Source organism: Sitophilus oryzae, unplaced genomic scaffold (assembly GCF_002938485.1).
Source record: "Sitophilus oryzae breed Bouriz unplaced genomic scaffold, Soryzae_2.0 scaffold_1430_pilon_pilon, whole genome shotgun sequence".
Lineage (NCBI taxonomy): Eukaryota > Metazoa > Arthropoda > Insecta > Coleoptera > Curculionidae > Sitophilus > Sitophilus oryzae.
In genome coordinates, this window is record NW_022146094.1 from 699452 (window position 1) to 715888 (window position 16437).

A 16437-nucleotide genomic window follows, 5' to 3' on the forward strand; every position below is an offset into this window, starting at 1 on the left:
CTACCCATAAGTGAGTGACCCTGTAAAACACACGAAAATGGGACACCCTGTACACTTCGAAACCTAATTAATCGAGGCGAAATTTATCAGAAACTTTTCGTAGGACTGCGAAGGGACGCAGGTGACGTGATCAAAGTCAAAGTTATTCGGGGAGAAGCTGGAACAAGTTCGGAAATTGAGACATTTATACCCTTACGGCCATTTTCTCAAGTCCTCGTCGAAGGAGGGTGGTTTTGGGGGTAACGGTGTGAGAGATTTTAAGATTTCCCCACTTTGATTGGACGTATTGACAGATTAAATCGATTACCTGTCTGTTATATCTATTATCGGCATTATCCAATCATAATTATAATTAAGGTTCAACTATAATTTACTTAAAATAAAATTTAAAGTATATTAAATAAAAACATAACAGGAAAATTATAATTCTAAAAAGATTTAATCGTTCTACAGTATGTCCCCGGAATGTCTTTACACGAGGAAATTTTTTTTTAAATATTGAGATTTTGAGAAAAATGCTTTGGTTAATACCATTCCGAATTTTCGTATCGATTTAGAGACAATTAAAAAAGACATTAAAATATAGTATAATATAGATTTTTTTTTGTGATGAGTTTGTGATATTTTGATATGTCCAGTATTTTCCCTTAATTCTAGCATTGTCCGTATCATGCTGTACGTAGCCCAACGAGTAAATGACTTTTTCGTTCTGCCTTGCCATGTCGCTAAAATATGCCATCAAGACTGTCACCGAAGTAATATTCTTAGCATTTCTTTCGGCACACCATTTTTCGTACACTTTCAATGCAATTTCATATCGCCCCCTACTTTTCTCTGGAAGAACTGGCTTCTGCTCTTTTTGCAGCTTCTGTAAGTTCTGGTGGAGCACCAATATTAAAGTAGTCTTGATTATCAGAACTTTCCGACAACATTCTGGCTTTCTATGTTATATAAATTCGAAAAAACGAACGAGAAATTCAAAACTGTCACTTAGTTGTTTGTTTTGCTGTTGAAGGTTGCGCCATAACAACCACTGGTACCGGTAACTATAGATATGGAAATGCCAAAACAGAGAACGACAAATTTTCGCATATTTATTTATTTTTTCAAAATAAAATACTGTCCCTATTTGTTTAATTAATGATGTGGTTGTAAATAAAATAGTATAGAAACCTCGGAGGAAAGTTTTCATTATTGTCTGGAGATTTAGTTAGTCTCTCGACAGTAAAAGCACTTCCTCGGTATGTAATATACTATTATTTTAAAAATCAAAATATTCATGATACTAATAATTGTCTAGATATTTTTGTTGAATTCAAAGGCGTTGTCGCACTAGCATATGTATGTCAAATGAACAATGGTTACATGAAAAGATCTATAGCTAAATTCCTATGCATAGAACGACACTAAAAACTATTTCTTTGTTTACTTTTAAATCCGTGTTAGAAAAAAAATAATGGATTTTTATCGACGACCAAAAGGCTTGACATAAAGCTTTTAAGTAGCTTATAGGGCCACTTTACACTGGCGACCTGATAAACGTTAAAAAGGCATTACGTTAGTTTTATGCTTTCCAGAACGACACAACATCTTTAGAGCTAACTATCCATAAATATCCATAAAGAATTATTTTTTGTAGTTTTTTTTCGAGTTTTAGTAGGTATTAACTGATAATTTTTTTATACTTTTAGCATAAGATAAAAGTAATGTCTTTTTGGATTGACATTGTCTCTAATTTTAAAAATTTAGAAAACGTTTTGGTCATATCGTCGGCTTTATGACGAAAAGGCGTATCTCGATTTTTAACTATTTTGAGATATATCAACGTCATGACATGCCCATTGGGTCATTTTTTAACATAGTAAATTTTTGCAATTTCAATATTATACCTCTTTCATTTTATATGATTATTTGTATTGATCAACTGATTTTTTGCCAAAAACCATGGTCACAATGAGTTACATAGCTATATTGGATATCCAAAAAATTGTCCGAGAATAAATGGCCGAAGGAAAATTGACCGAAAGCAAATCACCGAAACTAGGAAATTTTCCCGAAATCATAATTTCCTTAAGAACATTTTAGCGAACCAGAAAGTTTTCCATAAAATACAATAATTTTCATTATCATTGTCAGGCCATTGTCATTGTCATCCCTGCCAATTTCTGGAAAATTTTATTTATTGGGCCTATCATCTTTTCTTTCTTGCATAAACACGTAGAATGGAAGTCGAATTTGTTATCAGTGAACTGGGAAAACAGAAACTGTTACTCCACACATAAATTATTTATTAGAATTTACGCTCAATTTATCTTTAGAATGTTAAGGTCTTCGTTTAAGTGTTAACACAAAAACACTATTAATAGTTATTTTTTATACAAGACGATAAAATGGTATTTTATACGATAATGCAATTTTATCGTCGTGTATAAAACAATATTTTATTCCATAGGAATTTATTACTTGTAGAAAAAATATTGTGCTGGGTTGGCGTTGGTTTCTATGTAATTTGACAAATAAACAAAGCTGTCTCTTTAGTTGTCAGTTTTGAGTCAATATTTTTCAATTCTCTTTCGTGTCGATTGCTGATTGAATTGAAACCAGAAATGCTTCAAAACGAAATAACTAAATTACCAACAGATATTCAGGCTGAGGCGACAAACGCCATATCCAAACTACTTCCATTTAAGTCCCGAATAACGTATGAAAAGGAATACAAAATTTTTCAAAAATGAAAGCAATTAAAAAACGTGCGAGAAGAAGTTGCTATGGAAAAAAATATCTAAATACATCAATTTAATACCATTTTGTTCTTCTGACCATTTATTGTCAGTTAGAAAAATTTTAGTTTTAGTTAGAGAAAAGAAACCATACTGGTAGTTAAATTTTATACCTTCATGCATTTTTATAGCTTTCCCATTGGTTGAATAAAACTAAATTCTCAAAATTATATTACTTTATGTTAATTCAAACAAAATACTATCAAAAATACCGAAAAGTCATTCCGTGATACGACTTTAAACCAAGAAAATAACATCTTCTAACGTACATCTTGCATAAAATTACCCAAATAAAACTAAATTCGGTTCCAGAAAAGAACCGATATAATTTAACTTCAGTAATCAGATAAAAGGATGCTTTTACCCTTATTGATAACCCCTCTTGTTTATCTATTATCTATTTATTGACGTTTTGCGAGGTCCCCGAATACAGATGAGCACGTATTTTTTAAAATTTATTCAGAGAACAGCGGATCCGGTGCAAGGGAACCATCCATCGTTAGAACGTTACAGTCGGATGGGTCTTTTGCTCAATGGGCCTTGTAATCGTTATGAAAAATTTGTATCTATCAGTGGGAAATACATTTTTTTACTTTTTTCGTTATTTGGAATTAAAAATATGTATTTTGAAGCTAGATATTCACTGTGTGACGCTGAAATTGCAACACCCAGTAAACGTAAATATATTTTATTAATATCTTGTGAAGTAGTTGAAAAGAAAAAGAAAAAGATTCTTTTTCTTTTTCTTTTTCTTTTTCTTTTTCTTTTTCTTTTTCTTTTTCTTTTTCTTTTTCTTTTTCTTTTTCTTTTTCTTTTTCTTTTTCTTTTTCTTTTTCTTTTTCTTTTTCTTTTTCTTTTTTTTTTTTTTTTTTTTTTTTTTTTTTTTTTTTTTTTTTTTTTTTTTTTTTCTTTTTCTTTTTCTTTTTCTTTTTCTTTTTCTTTTTCTTTTTCTTTTTCTTTCACTGTGTGACGCTGAAATTGCAACACCCAGTAAACGTAAATATATTTTATTAATATCTTGTGAAGTAGTTGAAAAGAAAAAGAAAAAGAAAAAAGAAAAAAAAAAAAAAAGAAAAAAAAAAAAAAAAGAAAAAGAAAAAGAAAAAGAAAAAGAAAAAGAAAAAGAAAAAGAAAAAGAAAAAGAAAAAGAAAAAGAAAAAGAAAAAGAAAAAGAAAAAGAAAAAGAAAAAGAAAAAGAAAAAGAAAGAGAAAAAGAAAAAGAAAAAGAAAAGGAGATCTTGAGCGACGTTTATATCCCTATTTGCGCATGAAAATCTCTTTTGCGTCTCAAAACAGGAAAATTGATACGTTACAACGTAATTAAAGCAATTAAGCGAAAGTCTTTCGCATCTGCTCATCCCTGGTCACCGCTACAAACCGAATTAAAAGCTCCGTCTCGCTCTTTCCCGTTCTCTATGCCTCAGCCCATTCAAATTTAACGCTTCTCAATTTATTACGGAGACAGATTTGATTGCTAACATCGAAATGCCGCCATCCGAACCTTCACCCTCCTCACACCTCCTCACTGCCTCATCGACGCAGCTCCCTCACGTCGACTTAATCGCCCAAGTTTAATTTAGCGTTCATTTTTGGCTAATAACTTCGATCGGGCAAGGACAAGGTTGGATTTGGGGGAAAAAAGAATTCGACAGAATGGTTTTAGGGATAGATAATTATAGTAAAGTATTTTTATAACATTTACATCCCCATTCCTTGCTCATGGGTTTGGTTATAAGTCATAACTATTCAGAATATGATATGTATAATTTTCATATTGTACGAAATATAATGAGAAAACTTTCCTGGACTGGGTCCTTTTGAATTGGATGGCATGTGTCCATCAGCAGTTTACCATTAGCTGAAGAAGTATGATTATTGGATTGGGGGTATAAATTCGTTAAAAAATAACATTTTTATCATCAAAAGAATATATTAAAACAGAATTATAACGAGAACACTTTCCTGGACTGGGTCCTTTCGAACTGGATGGCATATGTCCATCAGCAGTTTACCATTAGCTGAAGAAGTATGGTTATTGGATTGGGGGGTATAAATTCGTTAAAAAATAACATTTTTATCATCAAAAGAATATATTAAAACCGAATTATAACGAGAAAACTTTCCTGGACTGGGTCCTTTTGAACTGGATGGCATGTGTCCATCAACAGTTTACCATTAGCTGAAGAAGTATGATTATTGGATTGGGGGGTATAAATTTGTTAGAAAATAACATTTTTATGATCAAAAGAATATATTAAAACCGAATTATAACGAGAAAACTTTCCTGGACTGGGTCCTTTTGAACTGGATGGCATGTGCCCATCAGCAGTTTACCATTAGCTGAAGAAGTATGATTATTGGATTGGGAGGTATAAATTCGTTAGAAAATAACATTTTTATGATCAAAAGAATATATTAAAACCGAATTATAACGAGAAAACTTTCCTAGACTGGGTCCTTTTGAACTGGATGGCATGTGTCCATCAGCAGTTTACCATTAGCTGAAGAAGTATAATTATTGGACTGGTGATATAAATTCGTTAGAAAATAACATTTTTATCATCAAAAGAATATATTAAAACCGAATTATAACGAGAATCCGTTCCTAGACTTGGTCCTTTTCAACTGGATGGTATATGTCCATCAGCAGTTTACCATTAGATGAAGAAGTATGATTATTGGATTGGGGGGTATAAATTCGTTAGAAAATAACATTTTTATCATCAAAAGAATATATTAAAACCGAATTATAACGAGAAAACTTTCCTGGACTGGGTCCTTTTGAACTGGATGGCATGTGTCCATCAGCAGTTTACCATTAGCTGAAGAAGTATGGTTATTGGATTGGGGGATATAAATTCGTTAAAAAATAACATTTTTATCATTAAATGAATATATTAAAACCGAATTATAACGAGAAAACTTTCCTGGACTGGGTCCTTTTGAACTGGATGGCATGTGTCCATCAGCAATTTCCCATCAGCTGAAGAAGTATGATTATTGGATTGGGGGTATAAATTCGTTAGAAAATAACATTTTTATTATCAAAAGAATATATTAAAACCGAATTATAACGAGAAAACTTTCCTGGACTGGGTCCTTTTGAACTGGATGGCATGTGTCCATCAGCAGTTTACCATTAGCTGAAGAAGTATGATTATTGGATTGGGGGGTATAAATTCGTTAGAAAATAACATTTTTATGATCAAAAGAATATATTAAAACCGAATTATAACGAGAAAACTTTCCTAGACTGGGTCCTTTTGAACTGGATGGCATGTGTCCATCAGCAGTTTACCATTAGCTGAAGAAGTATAATTATTGGACTGGTGATATAAATTCGTTAGAAAATAACATTTTTATCATCAAAAGAATATATTAAAACCGAATTATAACGAGAATCCGTTCCTAGACTTGGTCCTTTTCAACTGGATGGTATATGTCCATCAACAGTTTACCATTAGATGAAGAAGTATGATTATTGGATTGGGGGGTATAAATTCGTTAGAAAATAACATTTTTAGCATCAAAAGAATATATTAAAACCGAATTATAACGAGAAAACTTTCCTGGACTGGGTCCTTTTGAACTGGATGGCATGTGTCCATCAGCAGTTTACCATTAGCTGAAGAAGTATGATTATTGGATTGGGGGTATAAATTCGTTAGAAAATAACATTTTTATTATCAAAAGAATATATTAAAACCGAATTATAACGAGAAAACTTTTCTGGACTGGGTCCTTTTGAACTGGATGGCATGTGTCCATCAGCAATTTACCATCAGCTGAAGAAGTATGATTATTGGATTGGGGGGTATAAATTCGTTAGAAAATAACATTTTTATGATCAAAAGAATATATTAAAAGCGAATTATAACGAGAAAACTTTCCTGGACTGGGTCCTTTTGAACTGGATGGCATGTGTCCATCAGCAGTTTACCATTAGCTGAAGAAGTATGATTCTTGGATTGGGGGTATAAATTCGTTATAAAATAACATTTTTATCATCAAAAGAATATATTAAAACCGAATTATAACGAGAAAACTTTCCTGGACTGGGTCCTTTTGAACTGGATGGCATGTGTCCATCAGCAGTTTACCATTAGCTGAAGAAGTATGATTCTTGGATTGGGGGTATAAATTCGTTATAAAATAACATTATTATCATCAAAAGAATATATTAAAACCGAATTATAACGAGAAAACTTTCCTGGACTGGGTCCTTTTGAACTGGATGGCATGTGTCCATCAGCAGTTTACCATTAGCTGAAGAAGTATGATTCTTGGATTGGGGGTATAAATTCGTTAGAAAATAATATGTTTATCATTAAATGAATATATTAAAACCGAATTATAACGAGAAAACTTTCCTGGACGCGGTCCTTTTGAACTGGATGGCATGTGTCCATCAGCAATTTACCATCAGCTGAAGAAGTATGATTTTTGGATTGGGGGTATAAATTCGTTAGAAAATAACATTTTTATTATCAAAAGAATATATTAAAACCGAATTATAACGAGAAAACTTTCCTGGACTGGGTCCTTTTGAACTGGATGGCATGTGTCTATCAGCAATTTACCATCAGCTGAAGAAGTATGATTATTGGATTGGGGGGTATAAATTCGTTAGAAAATAACATTTTTATGATCAAAAGAATATATTAAAAGCGAATTATAACGAGAAAACTTTCCTGGACTGGGTCCTTTTGAACTGGATGGCATGTGTCCATCAGCAGTTTACCATTAGCTGAAGAAGTATGATTATTGGATTGGGGGGTATAAATTCGTTAGAAAATAACATTTTTATTATCAAAAGAATATATTAAAATCGAATTATAACGAGAAAACTTTCCTAGACTGTGTCCTTTTGAACTGGATGGCATGTGTCCATCAGCAGTTTACCATTAGCTGAAGAAGTATAACTATTGGACTGGTGATATAAATTCGTTAGAAAATAACATTTTTATCATCAAAAGAATATATTAAAACCGAATTATAACGAGAAACCGTTCCTAGACTTGGTCCTTTTCAACTGGATGGTATATGTCCATCAGCAGTTTACCATTAGATGAAGAAGTATGATTATTGGATTGGGGGGTATAAATTCGTTAGAAAATAACATTTTTATGATCAAAAGAATATATTAAAACCGAATTATAACGAGAAAACTTTCCTGGACTGGGTCCTTTTGAACTGGATGGCATGTGTCCATCAGCAATTTACCATCAGCTGAAGAAGTATGATTATTGGATTGGGGGTATAAATTCGTTAGAAAATAACATTTTTATTATCAAGAGAATATATTAAAACCGAATTATAACGAGAAAACTTTTCTGGACTGGGTCCTTTTGAACTGGATGGCATGTGTCCATCAGCAATTTACCATCAGCTGAAGAAGTATGATTATTGATTGGGGGTATAAATTCGTTAGAAAATAACATTTTTATGATCAAAAGAATATATTAAAAGCGAATTATAACGAGAAAACTTTCCTGGACTGGGTCCTTTTGAACTGGATGGCATGTGTCCATCAGCAGTTTACCATTAGCTGAAGAAGTATGATTATTGGATTGGGGGGTATAAATTCGTTAGAAAATAACATTTTTATCATCAAAAGAATATATTAAAACCGAATTATAACGAGAAAACTTTCCTGGACTGGGTCCTTTTGAACTGGATGGCATGTGTCCATCAGCAGTTTACCATTAGCTGAAGAAGTATGATTATTGGATTGGGGGTATAAACTCGTTAGAAAATAATATGTTTATCATTAAATGAATATATTAAAACCGAATTATAACGAGAAAACTTTCCTGGACGCGGTCCTTTTGAACTGGATGGCATGTGTCCATCAGCAATTTACCATCAGCTGAAGAAGTATGATTATTGGATTGGGGGTATAAATTCGTTAGAAAATAACATTTTTATTATCAAAAGAATATATTAAAACCGAATTATAACGAGAAAACTTTCCTGGACTGGGTCCTTTTTGAACTGGATGGCATGTGTCTATCAGCAATTTACCATCAGCTGAAGAAGTATGATTATTGGATTGGGGGGTATAAATTCGTTAGAAAATAACATTTTTATGATCAAAAGAATATATTAAAAGCGAATTATAACGAGAAAACTTTCCTGGACTGGGTCCTTTTTGAACTGGATGGCATGTGTCCATCAGCAGTTTACCATTAGCTGAAGAAGTATGATTATTGGATTTGGGGGTATAAATTCGTTAGAAAATAACATTTTATTATCAAAAGAATATATTAAAATCGAATTATAACGAGAAAACTTTCCTAGACTGTGTCCTTTTGAACTGGATGGCATGTGTCCATCAGCAGTTTACCATTAGCTGAAGAAGTATAACTATTGGACTGGTGATATAAATTCGTTAGAAAATAACATTTTTATCATCAAAAGAATATATTAAAACCGAATTATAACGAGAAACCGTTCCTAGACTGGGTCCTTTTGAACTGGATGGCATGTGTCCATCAGCAATTTACCATCAGCTGAAGAAGTATGATTATTGGATTGGGGGGTATAAATTCGTTAGAAAATAACATTTTTATTATCAAGAGAATATATTAAAACCGAATTATAACGAGAAAACTTTCCTAGACTTGGTCCTTTTGAACTAGATGGCATCTGTCCATCAGCAGTTTACCATTAGCTGAAGAAGTATGATTAGTGGATTGGGGGGTACAAATTCGTTAGAAAATAACATTTATATCATCAAAAGAATATATTAAAACCGAATTATAACGAGAAAACTTTCCTAGACTGGGTCCTTTTGAACTGGATGGCATGTGTCCATCAGCAGTTTACCATTAGCTGAAGAAGTATAATTATTGGACTGGTGCCATAAATTCGTTAGAAAATAACATTTTTATCATCAAAAGAATATATTAAAACCGAATTATAACGAGAAACCGTTCCTAGACTTTGTCCTTTTCAACTGGATGGTATATGTCCATCAGCAGTTTACCATTAGATAAAGAAGTATGATTATTGGATTGGGGGGTATAAATTCGTTAGAAAATAACATTTTTATCATCAAAAGAATATATTAAAACCGAATTATAACAAGAAAACTTTCCTGGACTGGGTCCTTTTGAACTGGATGGCATGTGTCCATCAGCAGTTTACCATTAGCTGAAGAAGTATGATTATTGGATTGGGGGTATAAATTCGTTAGAAAATAACATTTTTATCATCAAAAGAATATATTAAAACCGAATTATAACGAGAAAACTTTCCTGGACTGGGTCCTTTTGAACTGGATGGCATCTGTCCATCACAATATGGCAGCGCTGTCGCCATCGCTTGTCACACAAAGTTGATCACGTGCATCTTAATTGGTTTTGCGATTACCATATAAAACCCTAATAGATTCGACAGCGACGATTGCTTGGGCCACTCCAGATTTTACCATCAGGGCTAGGTATAATTAAAACCGAAATTTATCCAATTGTCCGGTATGGATTTGCGTTCGTCGGCTCCCATTAGATCGAAACGTCAAAATATCGTCGTAGAATCATGCTGTTGTCGGGACGAATCTCGACAATACTCGATAACCGAATTAGCAGGGTTTGGTTTCGATTAAAATCGATGAAAAAAGGAACGTAATTTGGACGATACTGCAAAACAGATGTTTACTTGTTTACGTTTTTTTTCCAGACTTTTTTCGATAATTGTTTGTTTTTTTGATGCGGAACTAGTGATATTAACTGAAAAATTTAATTAACAAAGCACAAATACATACGTTGAAGCAGGTAGAGCTAAATATATTTTTTTTACTCTTTGTTTTTATTCACATAAAATCTAGATAAAACCACAAATATATATTCAACCATATCTGTTTTTCCTATCTTCTGTAATGTGCCTTGGAAAATAAGCCTAAAGCATAATGTTCGAAATAGGATAAAACCAGGGTAAAAGTATGAACATTAAAAATGTAAATATGGCCTTTTATTTGCTTTTTTCCACGTCTGCATAGCACCAGATAATGTTTTCGAAAATTACTATCTAATTCGAATTCAAACGATGGTAAAAACCAACACAAACTTTGTGTCTAAAAGCAGAAATAATAGAATTAGTTCTTAGAGAATCGCAGATTTTTATAATATTTTATATATACCATACGAACGAAAAAAAATGGCGTCAAAGATGGTTGAGGAATGACAATCGATGATAATTTTGATGAGGTCAAGCTTTAGACTTCATTTACATTGGCTCGTGTCATGTACCATTTGTGTTCGGGAAGGGATCATAGTTTCATAGTTGTCGATGTTCCAAAGAAATCAGTACATGTATATTATTTGGTATATTTTTCATTTTATTGATTTTATGGAAAGCACTCTTCATTAAACTGTTGTATCCTATGTTATAGGGCTTGTTTCTCTCTACAATTTCCTGTTTCACAATGTACCGTTTGTGTCCGGGAAGGGTTCATAGTTTCATAGTTGTCGATTTTCGAAAGAAATCAGTACATGTATACTATTTCGTATATTTATCATTTTATTGATTTTAAGGAAAGCACTGTTTATTAAAATGTTCTATCCTATGTTATAGGGCTTGTTTCTCTCTACAATTTCCTGTTTCACAATGTACCGTTTATGTCCGGGAAGGGTTCATAGTTTCATAGTTGTCGATTTTCGAAAAAAATCAGTACATGTATATTATTTCGTATATTTTTCATTTTATTGATTTTATATAAAGCACTGTTCATTAAAATGTTGTATCCTATGTTATAGGGCTTGTTTCTCTCTACAATTTCCTGTTTCACAATGTACCGTTTGTGTCCGGGAAGGGTTCATAGTTTCATAGTTGTCGATTTGCTAATCTCAACTATCCTTTCGTCAAATTCTTTTTTAATCTTTCTACAATTAGTGTTAATTAAAGTTTAATGTCAATTTTTAGCAAATGACGTTTACAGATCGACGTCGCCAAAATTTTTCCATCAAAAAAGCCATCTTTGACGCCGTTTTTTTTTTCGTTCGTATTCGTATTGTATTATCTATATTAAAATATTGAATTTATTGTAAATATACCAAATAATCTAAAACTGTTTTATTAAATAATCAATTAAATTCGTTCCCTTTAAATAAAACTTTTAGTAACCTTTATTCTATACAGAGTGAGTCTTAAATAAGTTCAAATATTTTTAAACCCCAGAAATATTTTGAAAATTTGGAATTTTTTGAAAAAAAAATTGGATTTTTTTATTTTTTAGTTAAAAACATAATTTCTTGATAATATGGCAAAATAGGTGGTAGATTAAATTTACAAGAAATTAAACCAGGAAAAGATCCAGAAGTTCTCAAAATGTAAGCAAATAACCGTTTTTTTTTCAAAGTAAAATAACTCTAGGGTTATTTTGGACTTATCTGAAAAATGGTACAAGCCCTGAAAATATTTGCACTTACTTAAGACGTTACCCTGTATTACTCAAGAAAATATGCACGGAAAAATTAAGTATGTTGTTGACATGTAACACTAGAAAACACTTCTCATTAAGTTAGACGTAGTTTAAATGGTGCAGAAAAGGTTGAAGTGTGTATACTTGAGAAAATCTGTGCGGTGTATGCACAATTAGAACCACGAAAATTGAAATAATGCAGATGATGTTGCCGACATTTTTAAACTGGAATCATTGTCCTATTTTTTTATATTACCAACTTTATTTTTTTAATTTTTTTGTCATAAAAATATATTAATTTCTATGACAAAATATATATACATTATCTCTGTTAAAATATAATATTATGTCTGTTAAAAATAAGTTGTTTATCTGTAAACGTAACTGCTGTCAAGTAGTTTCCGTTGGATTAACGCCGCAGTATTTACAAAAAATAACTATTTTATTTTGTAGATTTTCTTTCAGTGGCGAAATACACATATAGAATTTTTTGGAGAGATGAATCCGCCACATATGTATAGGCATTTAAAAAAAATTAAAAAAACTTTTCGAATGTCTATAAATTGTTTCGTTTACTGTAAAGTAAAAATAGTTATTAATAAATTTAAAGAATAAATAAAAAATTCTAAAACACATACAATTTTAATCTAAAAATCTATTAAAAATATATTTTTGTTAAAATGTTTATTTTCAGAAAAATATACGCCACAAAAATGCAAGCTGTTGATAATAACCATCTATCAAAGAATGAAATCGAAATGCTATTACCATAGAAACGCTTTTTGACTTTTAGAACCTCAACCATATTTTCATGTTTTTTTTTTAACTTTTGTCTAAAACGGTGTGGAAATTTGGAAAAGTATAAATGGGATTAACCATTTTAGATCAAGCAAAAATAAATAATGTTTTTCCTCTTGTAAATACCCGGGGACATACCGTATGTTCAAAATATATCTTAATTGAATCCAGCATGTGCCTTATGTGCCTATATTGTTTCCAATAATATAGAAACAGCTTGTTTCAAATTGTAGCAAATACGACACTTGGACGTTCATTCTATCTCAAAATTATTAAACTTAATAATACTTTTAAGTATCTTTCTTTGTATAAACCATTCAGTAATAAGGAACATCATATTCTGTTCTCAAAAAATAAGTTTAGTGTCTTCAATTATAATATATTTGTATATAAATACATATATCTTATTTTATGTTAACATAACTTGAATGATTATTAAGAATGGCGATTCTATTATAAATGTACTCTAAATATATTAAAACTATAGACATTTTAAACGAAAGAACCTTGTATATTTGACATATTCTGTGTCATCTTAGATCATTTGTACCTGTATGAAAAACGTTCTGTGTTAACCTTTTGTTAAATAAAACAAACATGAAATATATTTTTACAGAAAAATATGGAAATATATATTTAGTAGCTGTCAGTCAACATTCTCGTGTTTACATTACTTTGCAATTGAATGTTTGTACCATATGATCGAAAAAAAATGCGTCAAACACGGCTGGAAAATGACAATCGATGATAATTTTGGTGAGGTCAAACCCTAAGCGTGTATCTGGAAAAACGTTCTATCCTTTTTTTAATTTTCCTATAATTAGTATTAACACAAACTAAATTATTGTAATTATTATTAAGTGGTATTAATTTTTGAAGTTTTATGTCAATAAATGGCGTCTATTTTTTTTCTACCATACAGTACAATAATAGTACATTAGCTGATTTTTTTTAATAAACTTATTTAACTGAAATGGCCACATTAAAGTTTTTGAAATAATTTATTAATAATAAAGACTGTTATTAATAATAAAAATTTATATAGGTCCCTACTGCGCTATTCTTCGAAGTTTATGTGCAGTTAAATAAAAAAAAAATAAAATTATGAACAATAAATTTTATTTTTTTTTAGTTAAGGGCTCTATATAGAAAAAAAATGGTAGATTTTAAAATGGTATTTTTAGATAATAAAGATCTACTGACATTAAATCATAAAAGTGAAGTCGGAACAATATACTGGGCGTTGCACTTAAAATAATTAAGATTTATTTACTGTACAACAATATATTTTTAAAAAATACTTTAAATTATCCCAAAATTTTATTTCAATACAAACTGTGGTCCTACTAGAGGCCGCCGGTTCGTATGAGGGGCGTCACCCTGTATATCATACATCATGCCCTTTTTTTAAATAATTTTATTTTAATATGGTATTTTTTTGGAAAAATAGAGTCTACATAACTATAATATTTTTAATTACATGTCTAGCAATATATTAACGAATTTATTAAAATTTATGTATATTTTTGTTTACACCCTGTATCATAAAATATTCTTAGTTAAAGATCTAAATAAAGAATTGTAACTAATAAGAAACAATTTATATTTTCTTACCCCAACAAGCTGAATCTAAAAACTTAAATCAAAACAATAGTTTTTATTACTTCTAATAGTTTGTTTCAGTCAAGTAATCATCCCAAATAACAACAAACACAAAAACAACACTTTTTATAAACTCAATCATTCAAAAAAACTGAAAAAAGTTACTTTTTCTTCGATTTTCAAAAGAAAACAAAACTTGAAAAAGCGCGAGCGCCAAAAACTTTGAGCGCGTCTCTCTAGCGTTCCCGAGTTCGTTCCCTGTGATCCAGATATTGTTCCGGCATCCGTTCTGGAGCATATCCCGAACGTTACTGACAGTAAAACGCGACGCTCACGGTCAGGGTTCTCCATTTTGCGAGATGCGTCGTCAACTTTTGTAATTTTTTTCCGGTCATATTTTTTCCTCGGTATCTATTTTGCATAATGTTAACATTAACGCGATTCTCAATGACTTGGAAACGGTAACAATATTACTAGTATTAAAAGAGTTATTTTTTATACATGACGATAAAATCGTATCGACCGAAAAGATTAATTCACGAACGATGAAATCTTGTACTGGATTGGCTTTGGTTTCTATGTAATTTGACAAATAAATAAAGCTGTCTCTTTAGTTGTCAGTTTTGAGTGAATATTTTTTAATTCTCTTTCGTGTCGATTGCTGATTGAATTGGAGCCAGAAATGGCTCAAAACGAAATAAGTAAATTACCAACAGATATTCAGGCTCAGATTCATATCCAAACTACTTCCGTTTAAATCCCGAATAACTTATGAAAAGGAATAAAAAAAATTCAAAAATGACAATTAAAAAACGTGCGAGAAGAAATAAAGTTTTTAACCTATCCTCGCTGTTAAAGTATTATTTTATCTACTATTTTTGATAGATATAAGGCAATTTTAACAGTTGCTATATATGGAAAAGACGTCAATTTTTATGAGTATGTATGGAAAATGTATATGTAAATATTTGATTTCATTTCTGGCAAGCATATTAATGATTTAATATTCGAAAAACCTGGACGGCAGGGCCTATTCAAATCCAGAAAAAAAGGAAGGGAACGAATAAGGGATTGAAGGGTGAAAGCGTGTGTAAAAAAGCAGTTTAATTAATATAATAAAGGGAAAAATAAATTTCGCAAAATTTGAAACGCCGAACTTGATTAATATGCCGTTTAAACAAAGAGATGGATTTTTTTTATTGGCTTGAAGCTTGGATATGGATTAGGTTATCAATTTTATTACGTGGTGTAATAAATTTAACGGGCCTATTTGAAGTTTTTATGTATACTGGGTGTTGTAAATTCGACACTCATCATATTGGGAACTCGGAAACAGGAAGAGATACCCTATATCTCTTACCGTTTAGTAACTGGGCTTATCTTTGTCATTTCCTGATTTTTTTAACACGCATTGGCTTTTTATGAAAATATTCTTTGTTACAGATTTCTTATACCGGGTATTTCCCAAAATTGTCTCAACTCTATAGTTTTTTTATTTTTTTTTCACAGATAAAAAAACGATATTAATGTTAAACTTACCTTAAAGTGTTAATGTACCTCTGTTTTCAATACACTCGCTATAAGTCGTCGCGGTATCCAGTGGATAAGGTGGTTAATCTCTTCTTGGAGTATGGTATTCCAGGCCACCTGAACTTCGTTGCGTTTGTGGGGCTCCAATAAATTATGTAGCCATCTTCCCATCATATCCCTGACATGTTCTATTGTAGAAAGGTCTGGAGATCGAGGAAGCCACTGAAAAATATCCATACCAAAAGCTTAAAAAAATGCTAATTTAAATGTCATTTGTAGTATAACATAACCAGGGTAGTTCGACAA

At 31.2% G+C, this 16437-nt stretch overlaps 1 protein-coding gene across 1 annotated transcript in view; it reads right to left on the reverse strand.

Moving 5' to 3' along the window:
• LOC115876255 (5-hydroxytryptamine receptor 2C-like) overlaps nucleotides 1-14982 on the reverse strand; it is a 103843-nt gene extending 88861 nt beyond the window's left edge. Inside the window, exon 1 of the mRNA XM_030891962.1 lies at nucleotides 14614-14982. The gene's annotated coding sequence lies outside the window, so the exon portion shown is untranslated. The remainder of the gene's footprint in view (nucleotides 1-14613) is intronic.
• Nucleotides 14983-16437: the final 1455 nt, after the last annotated feature.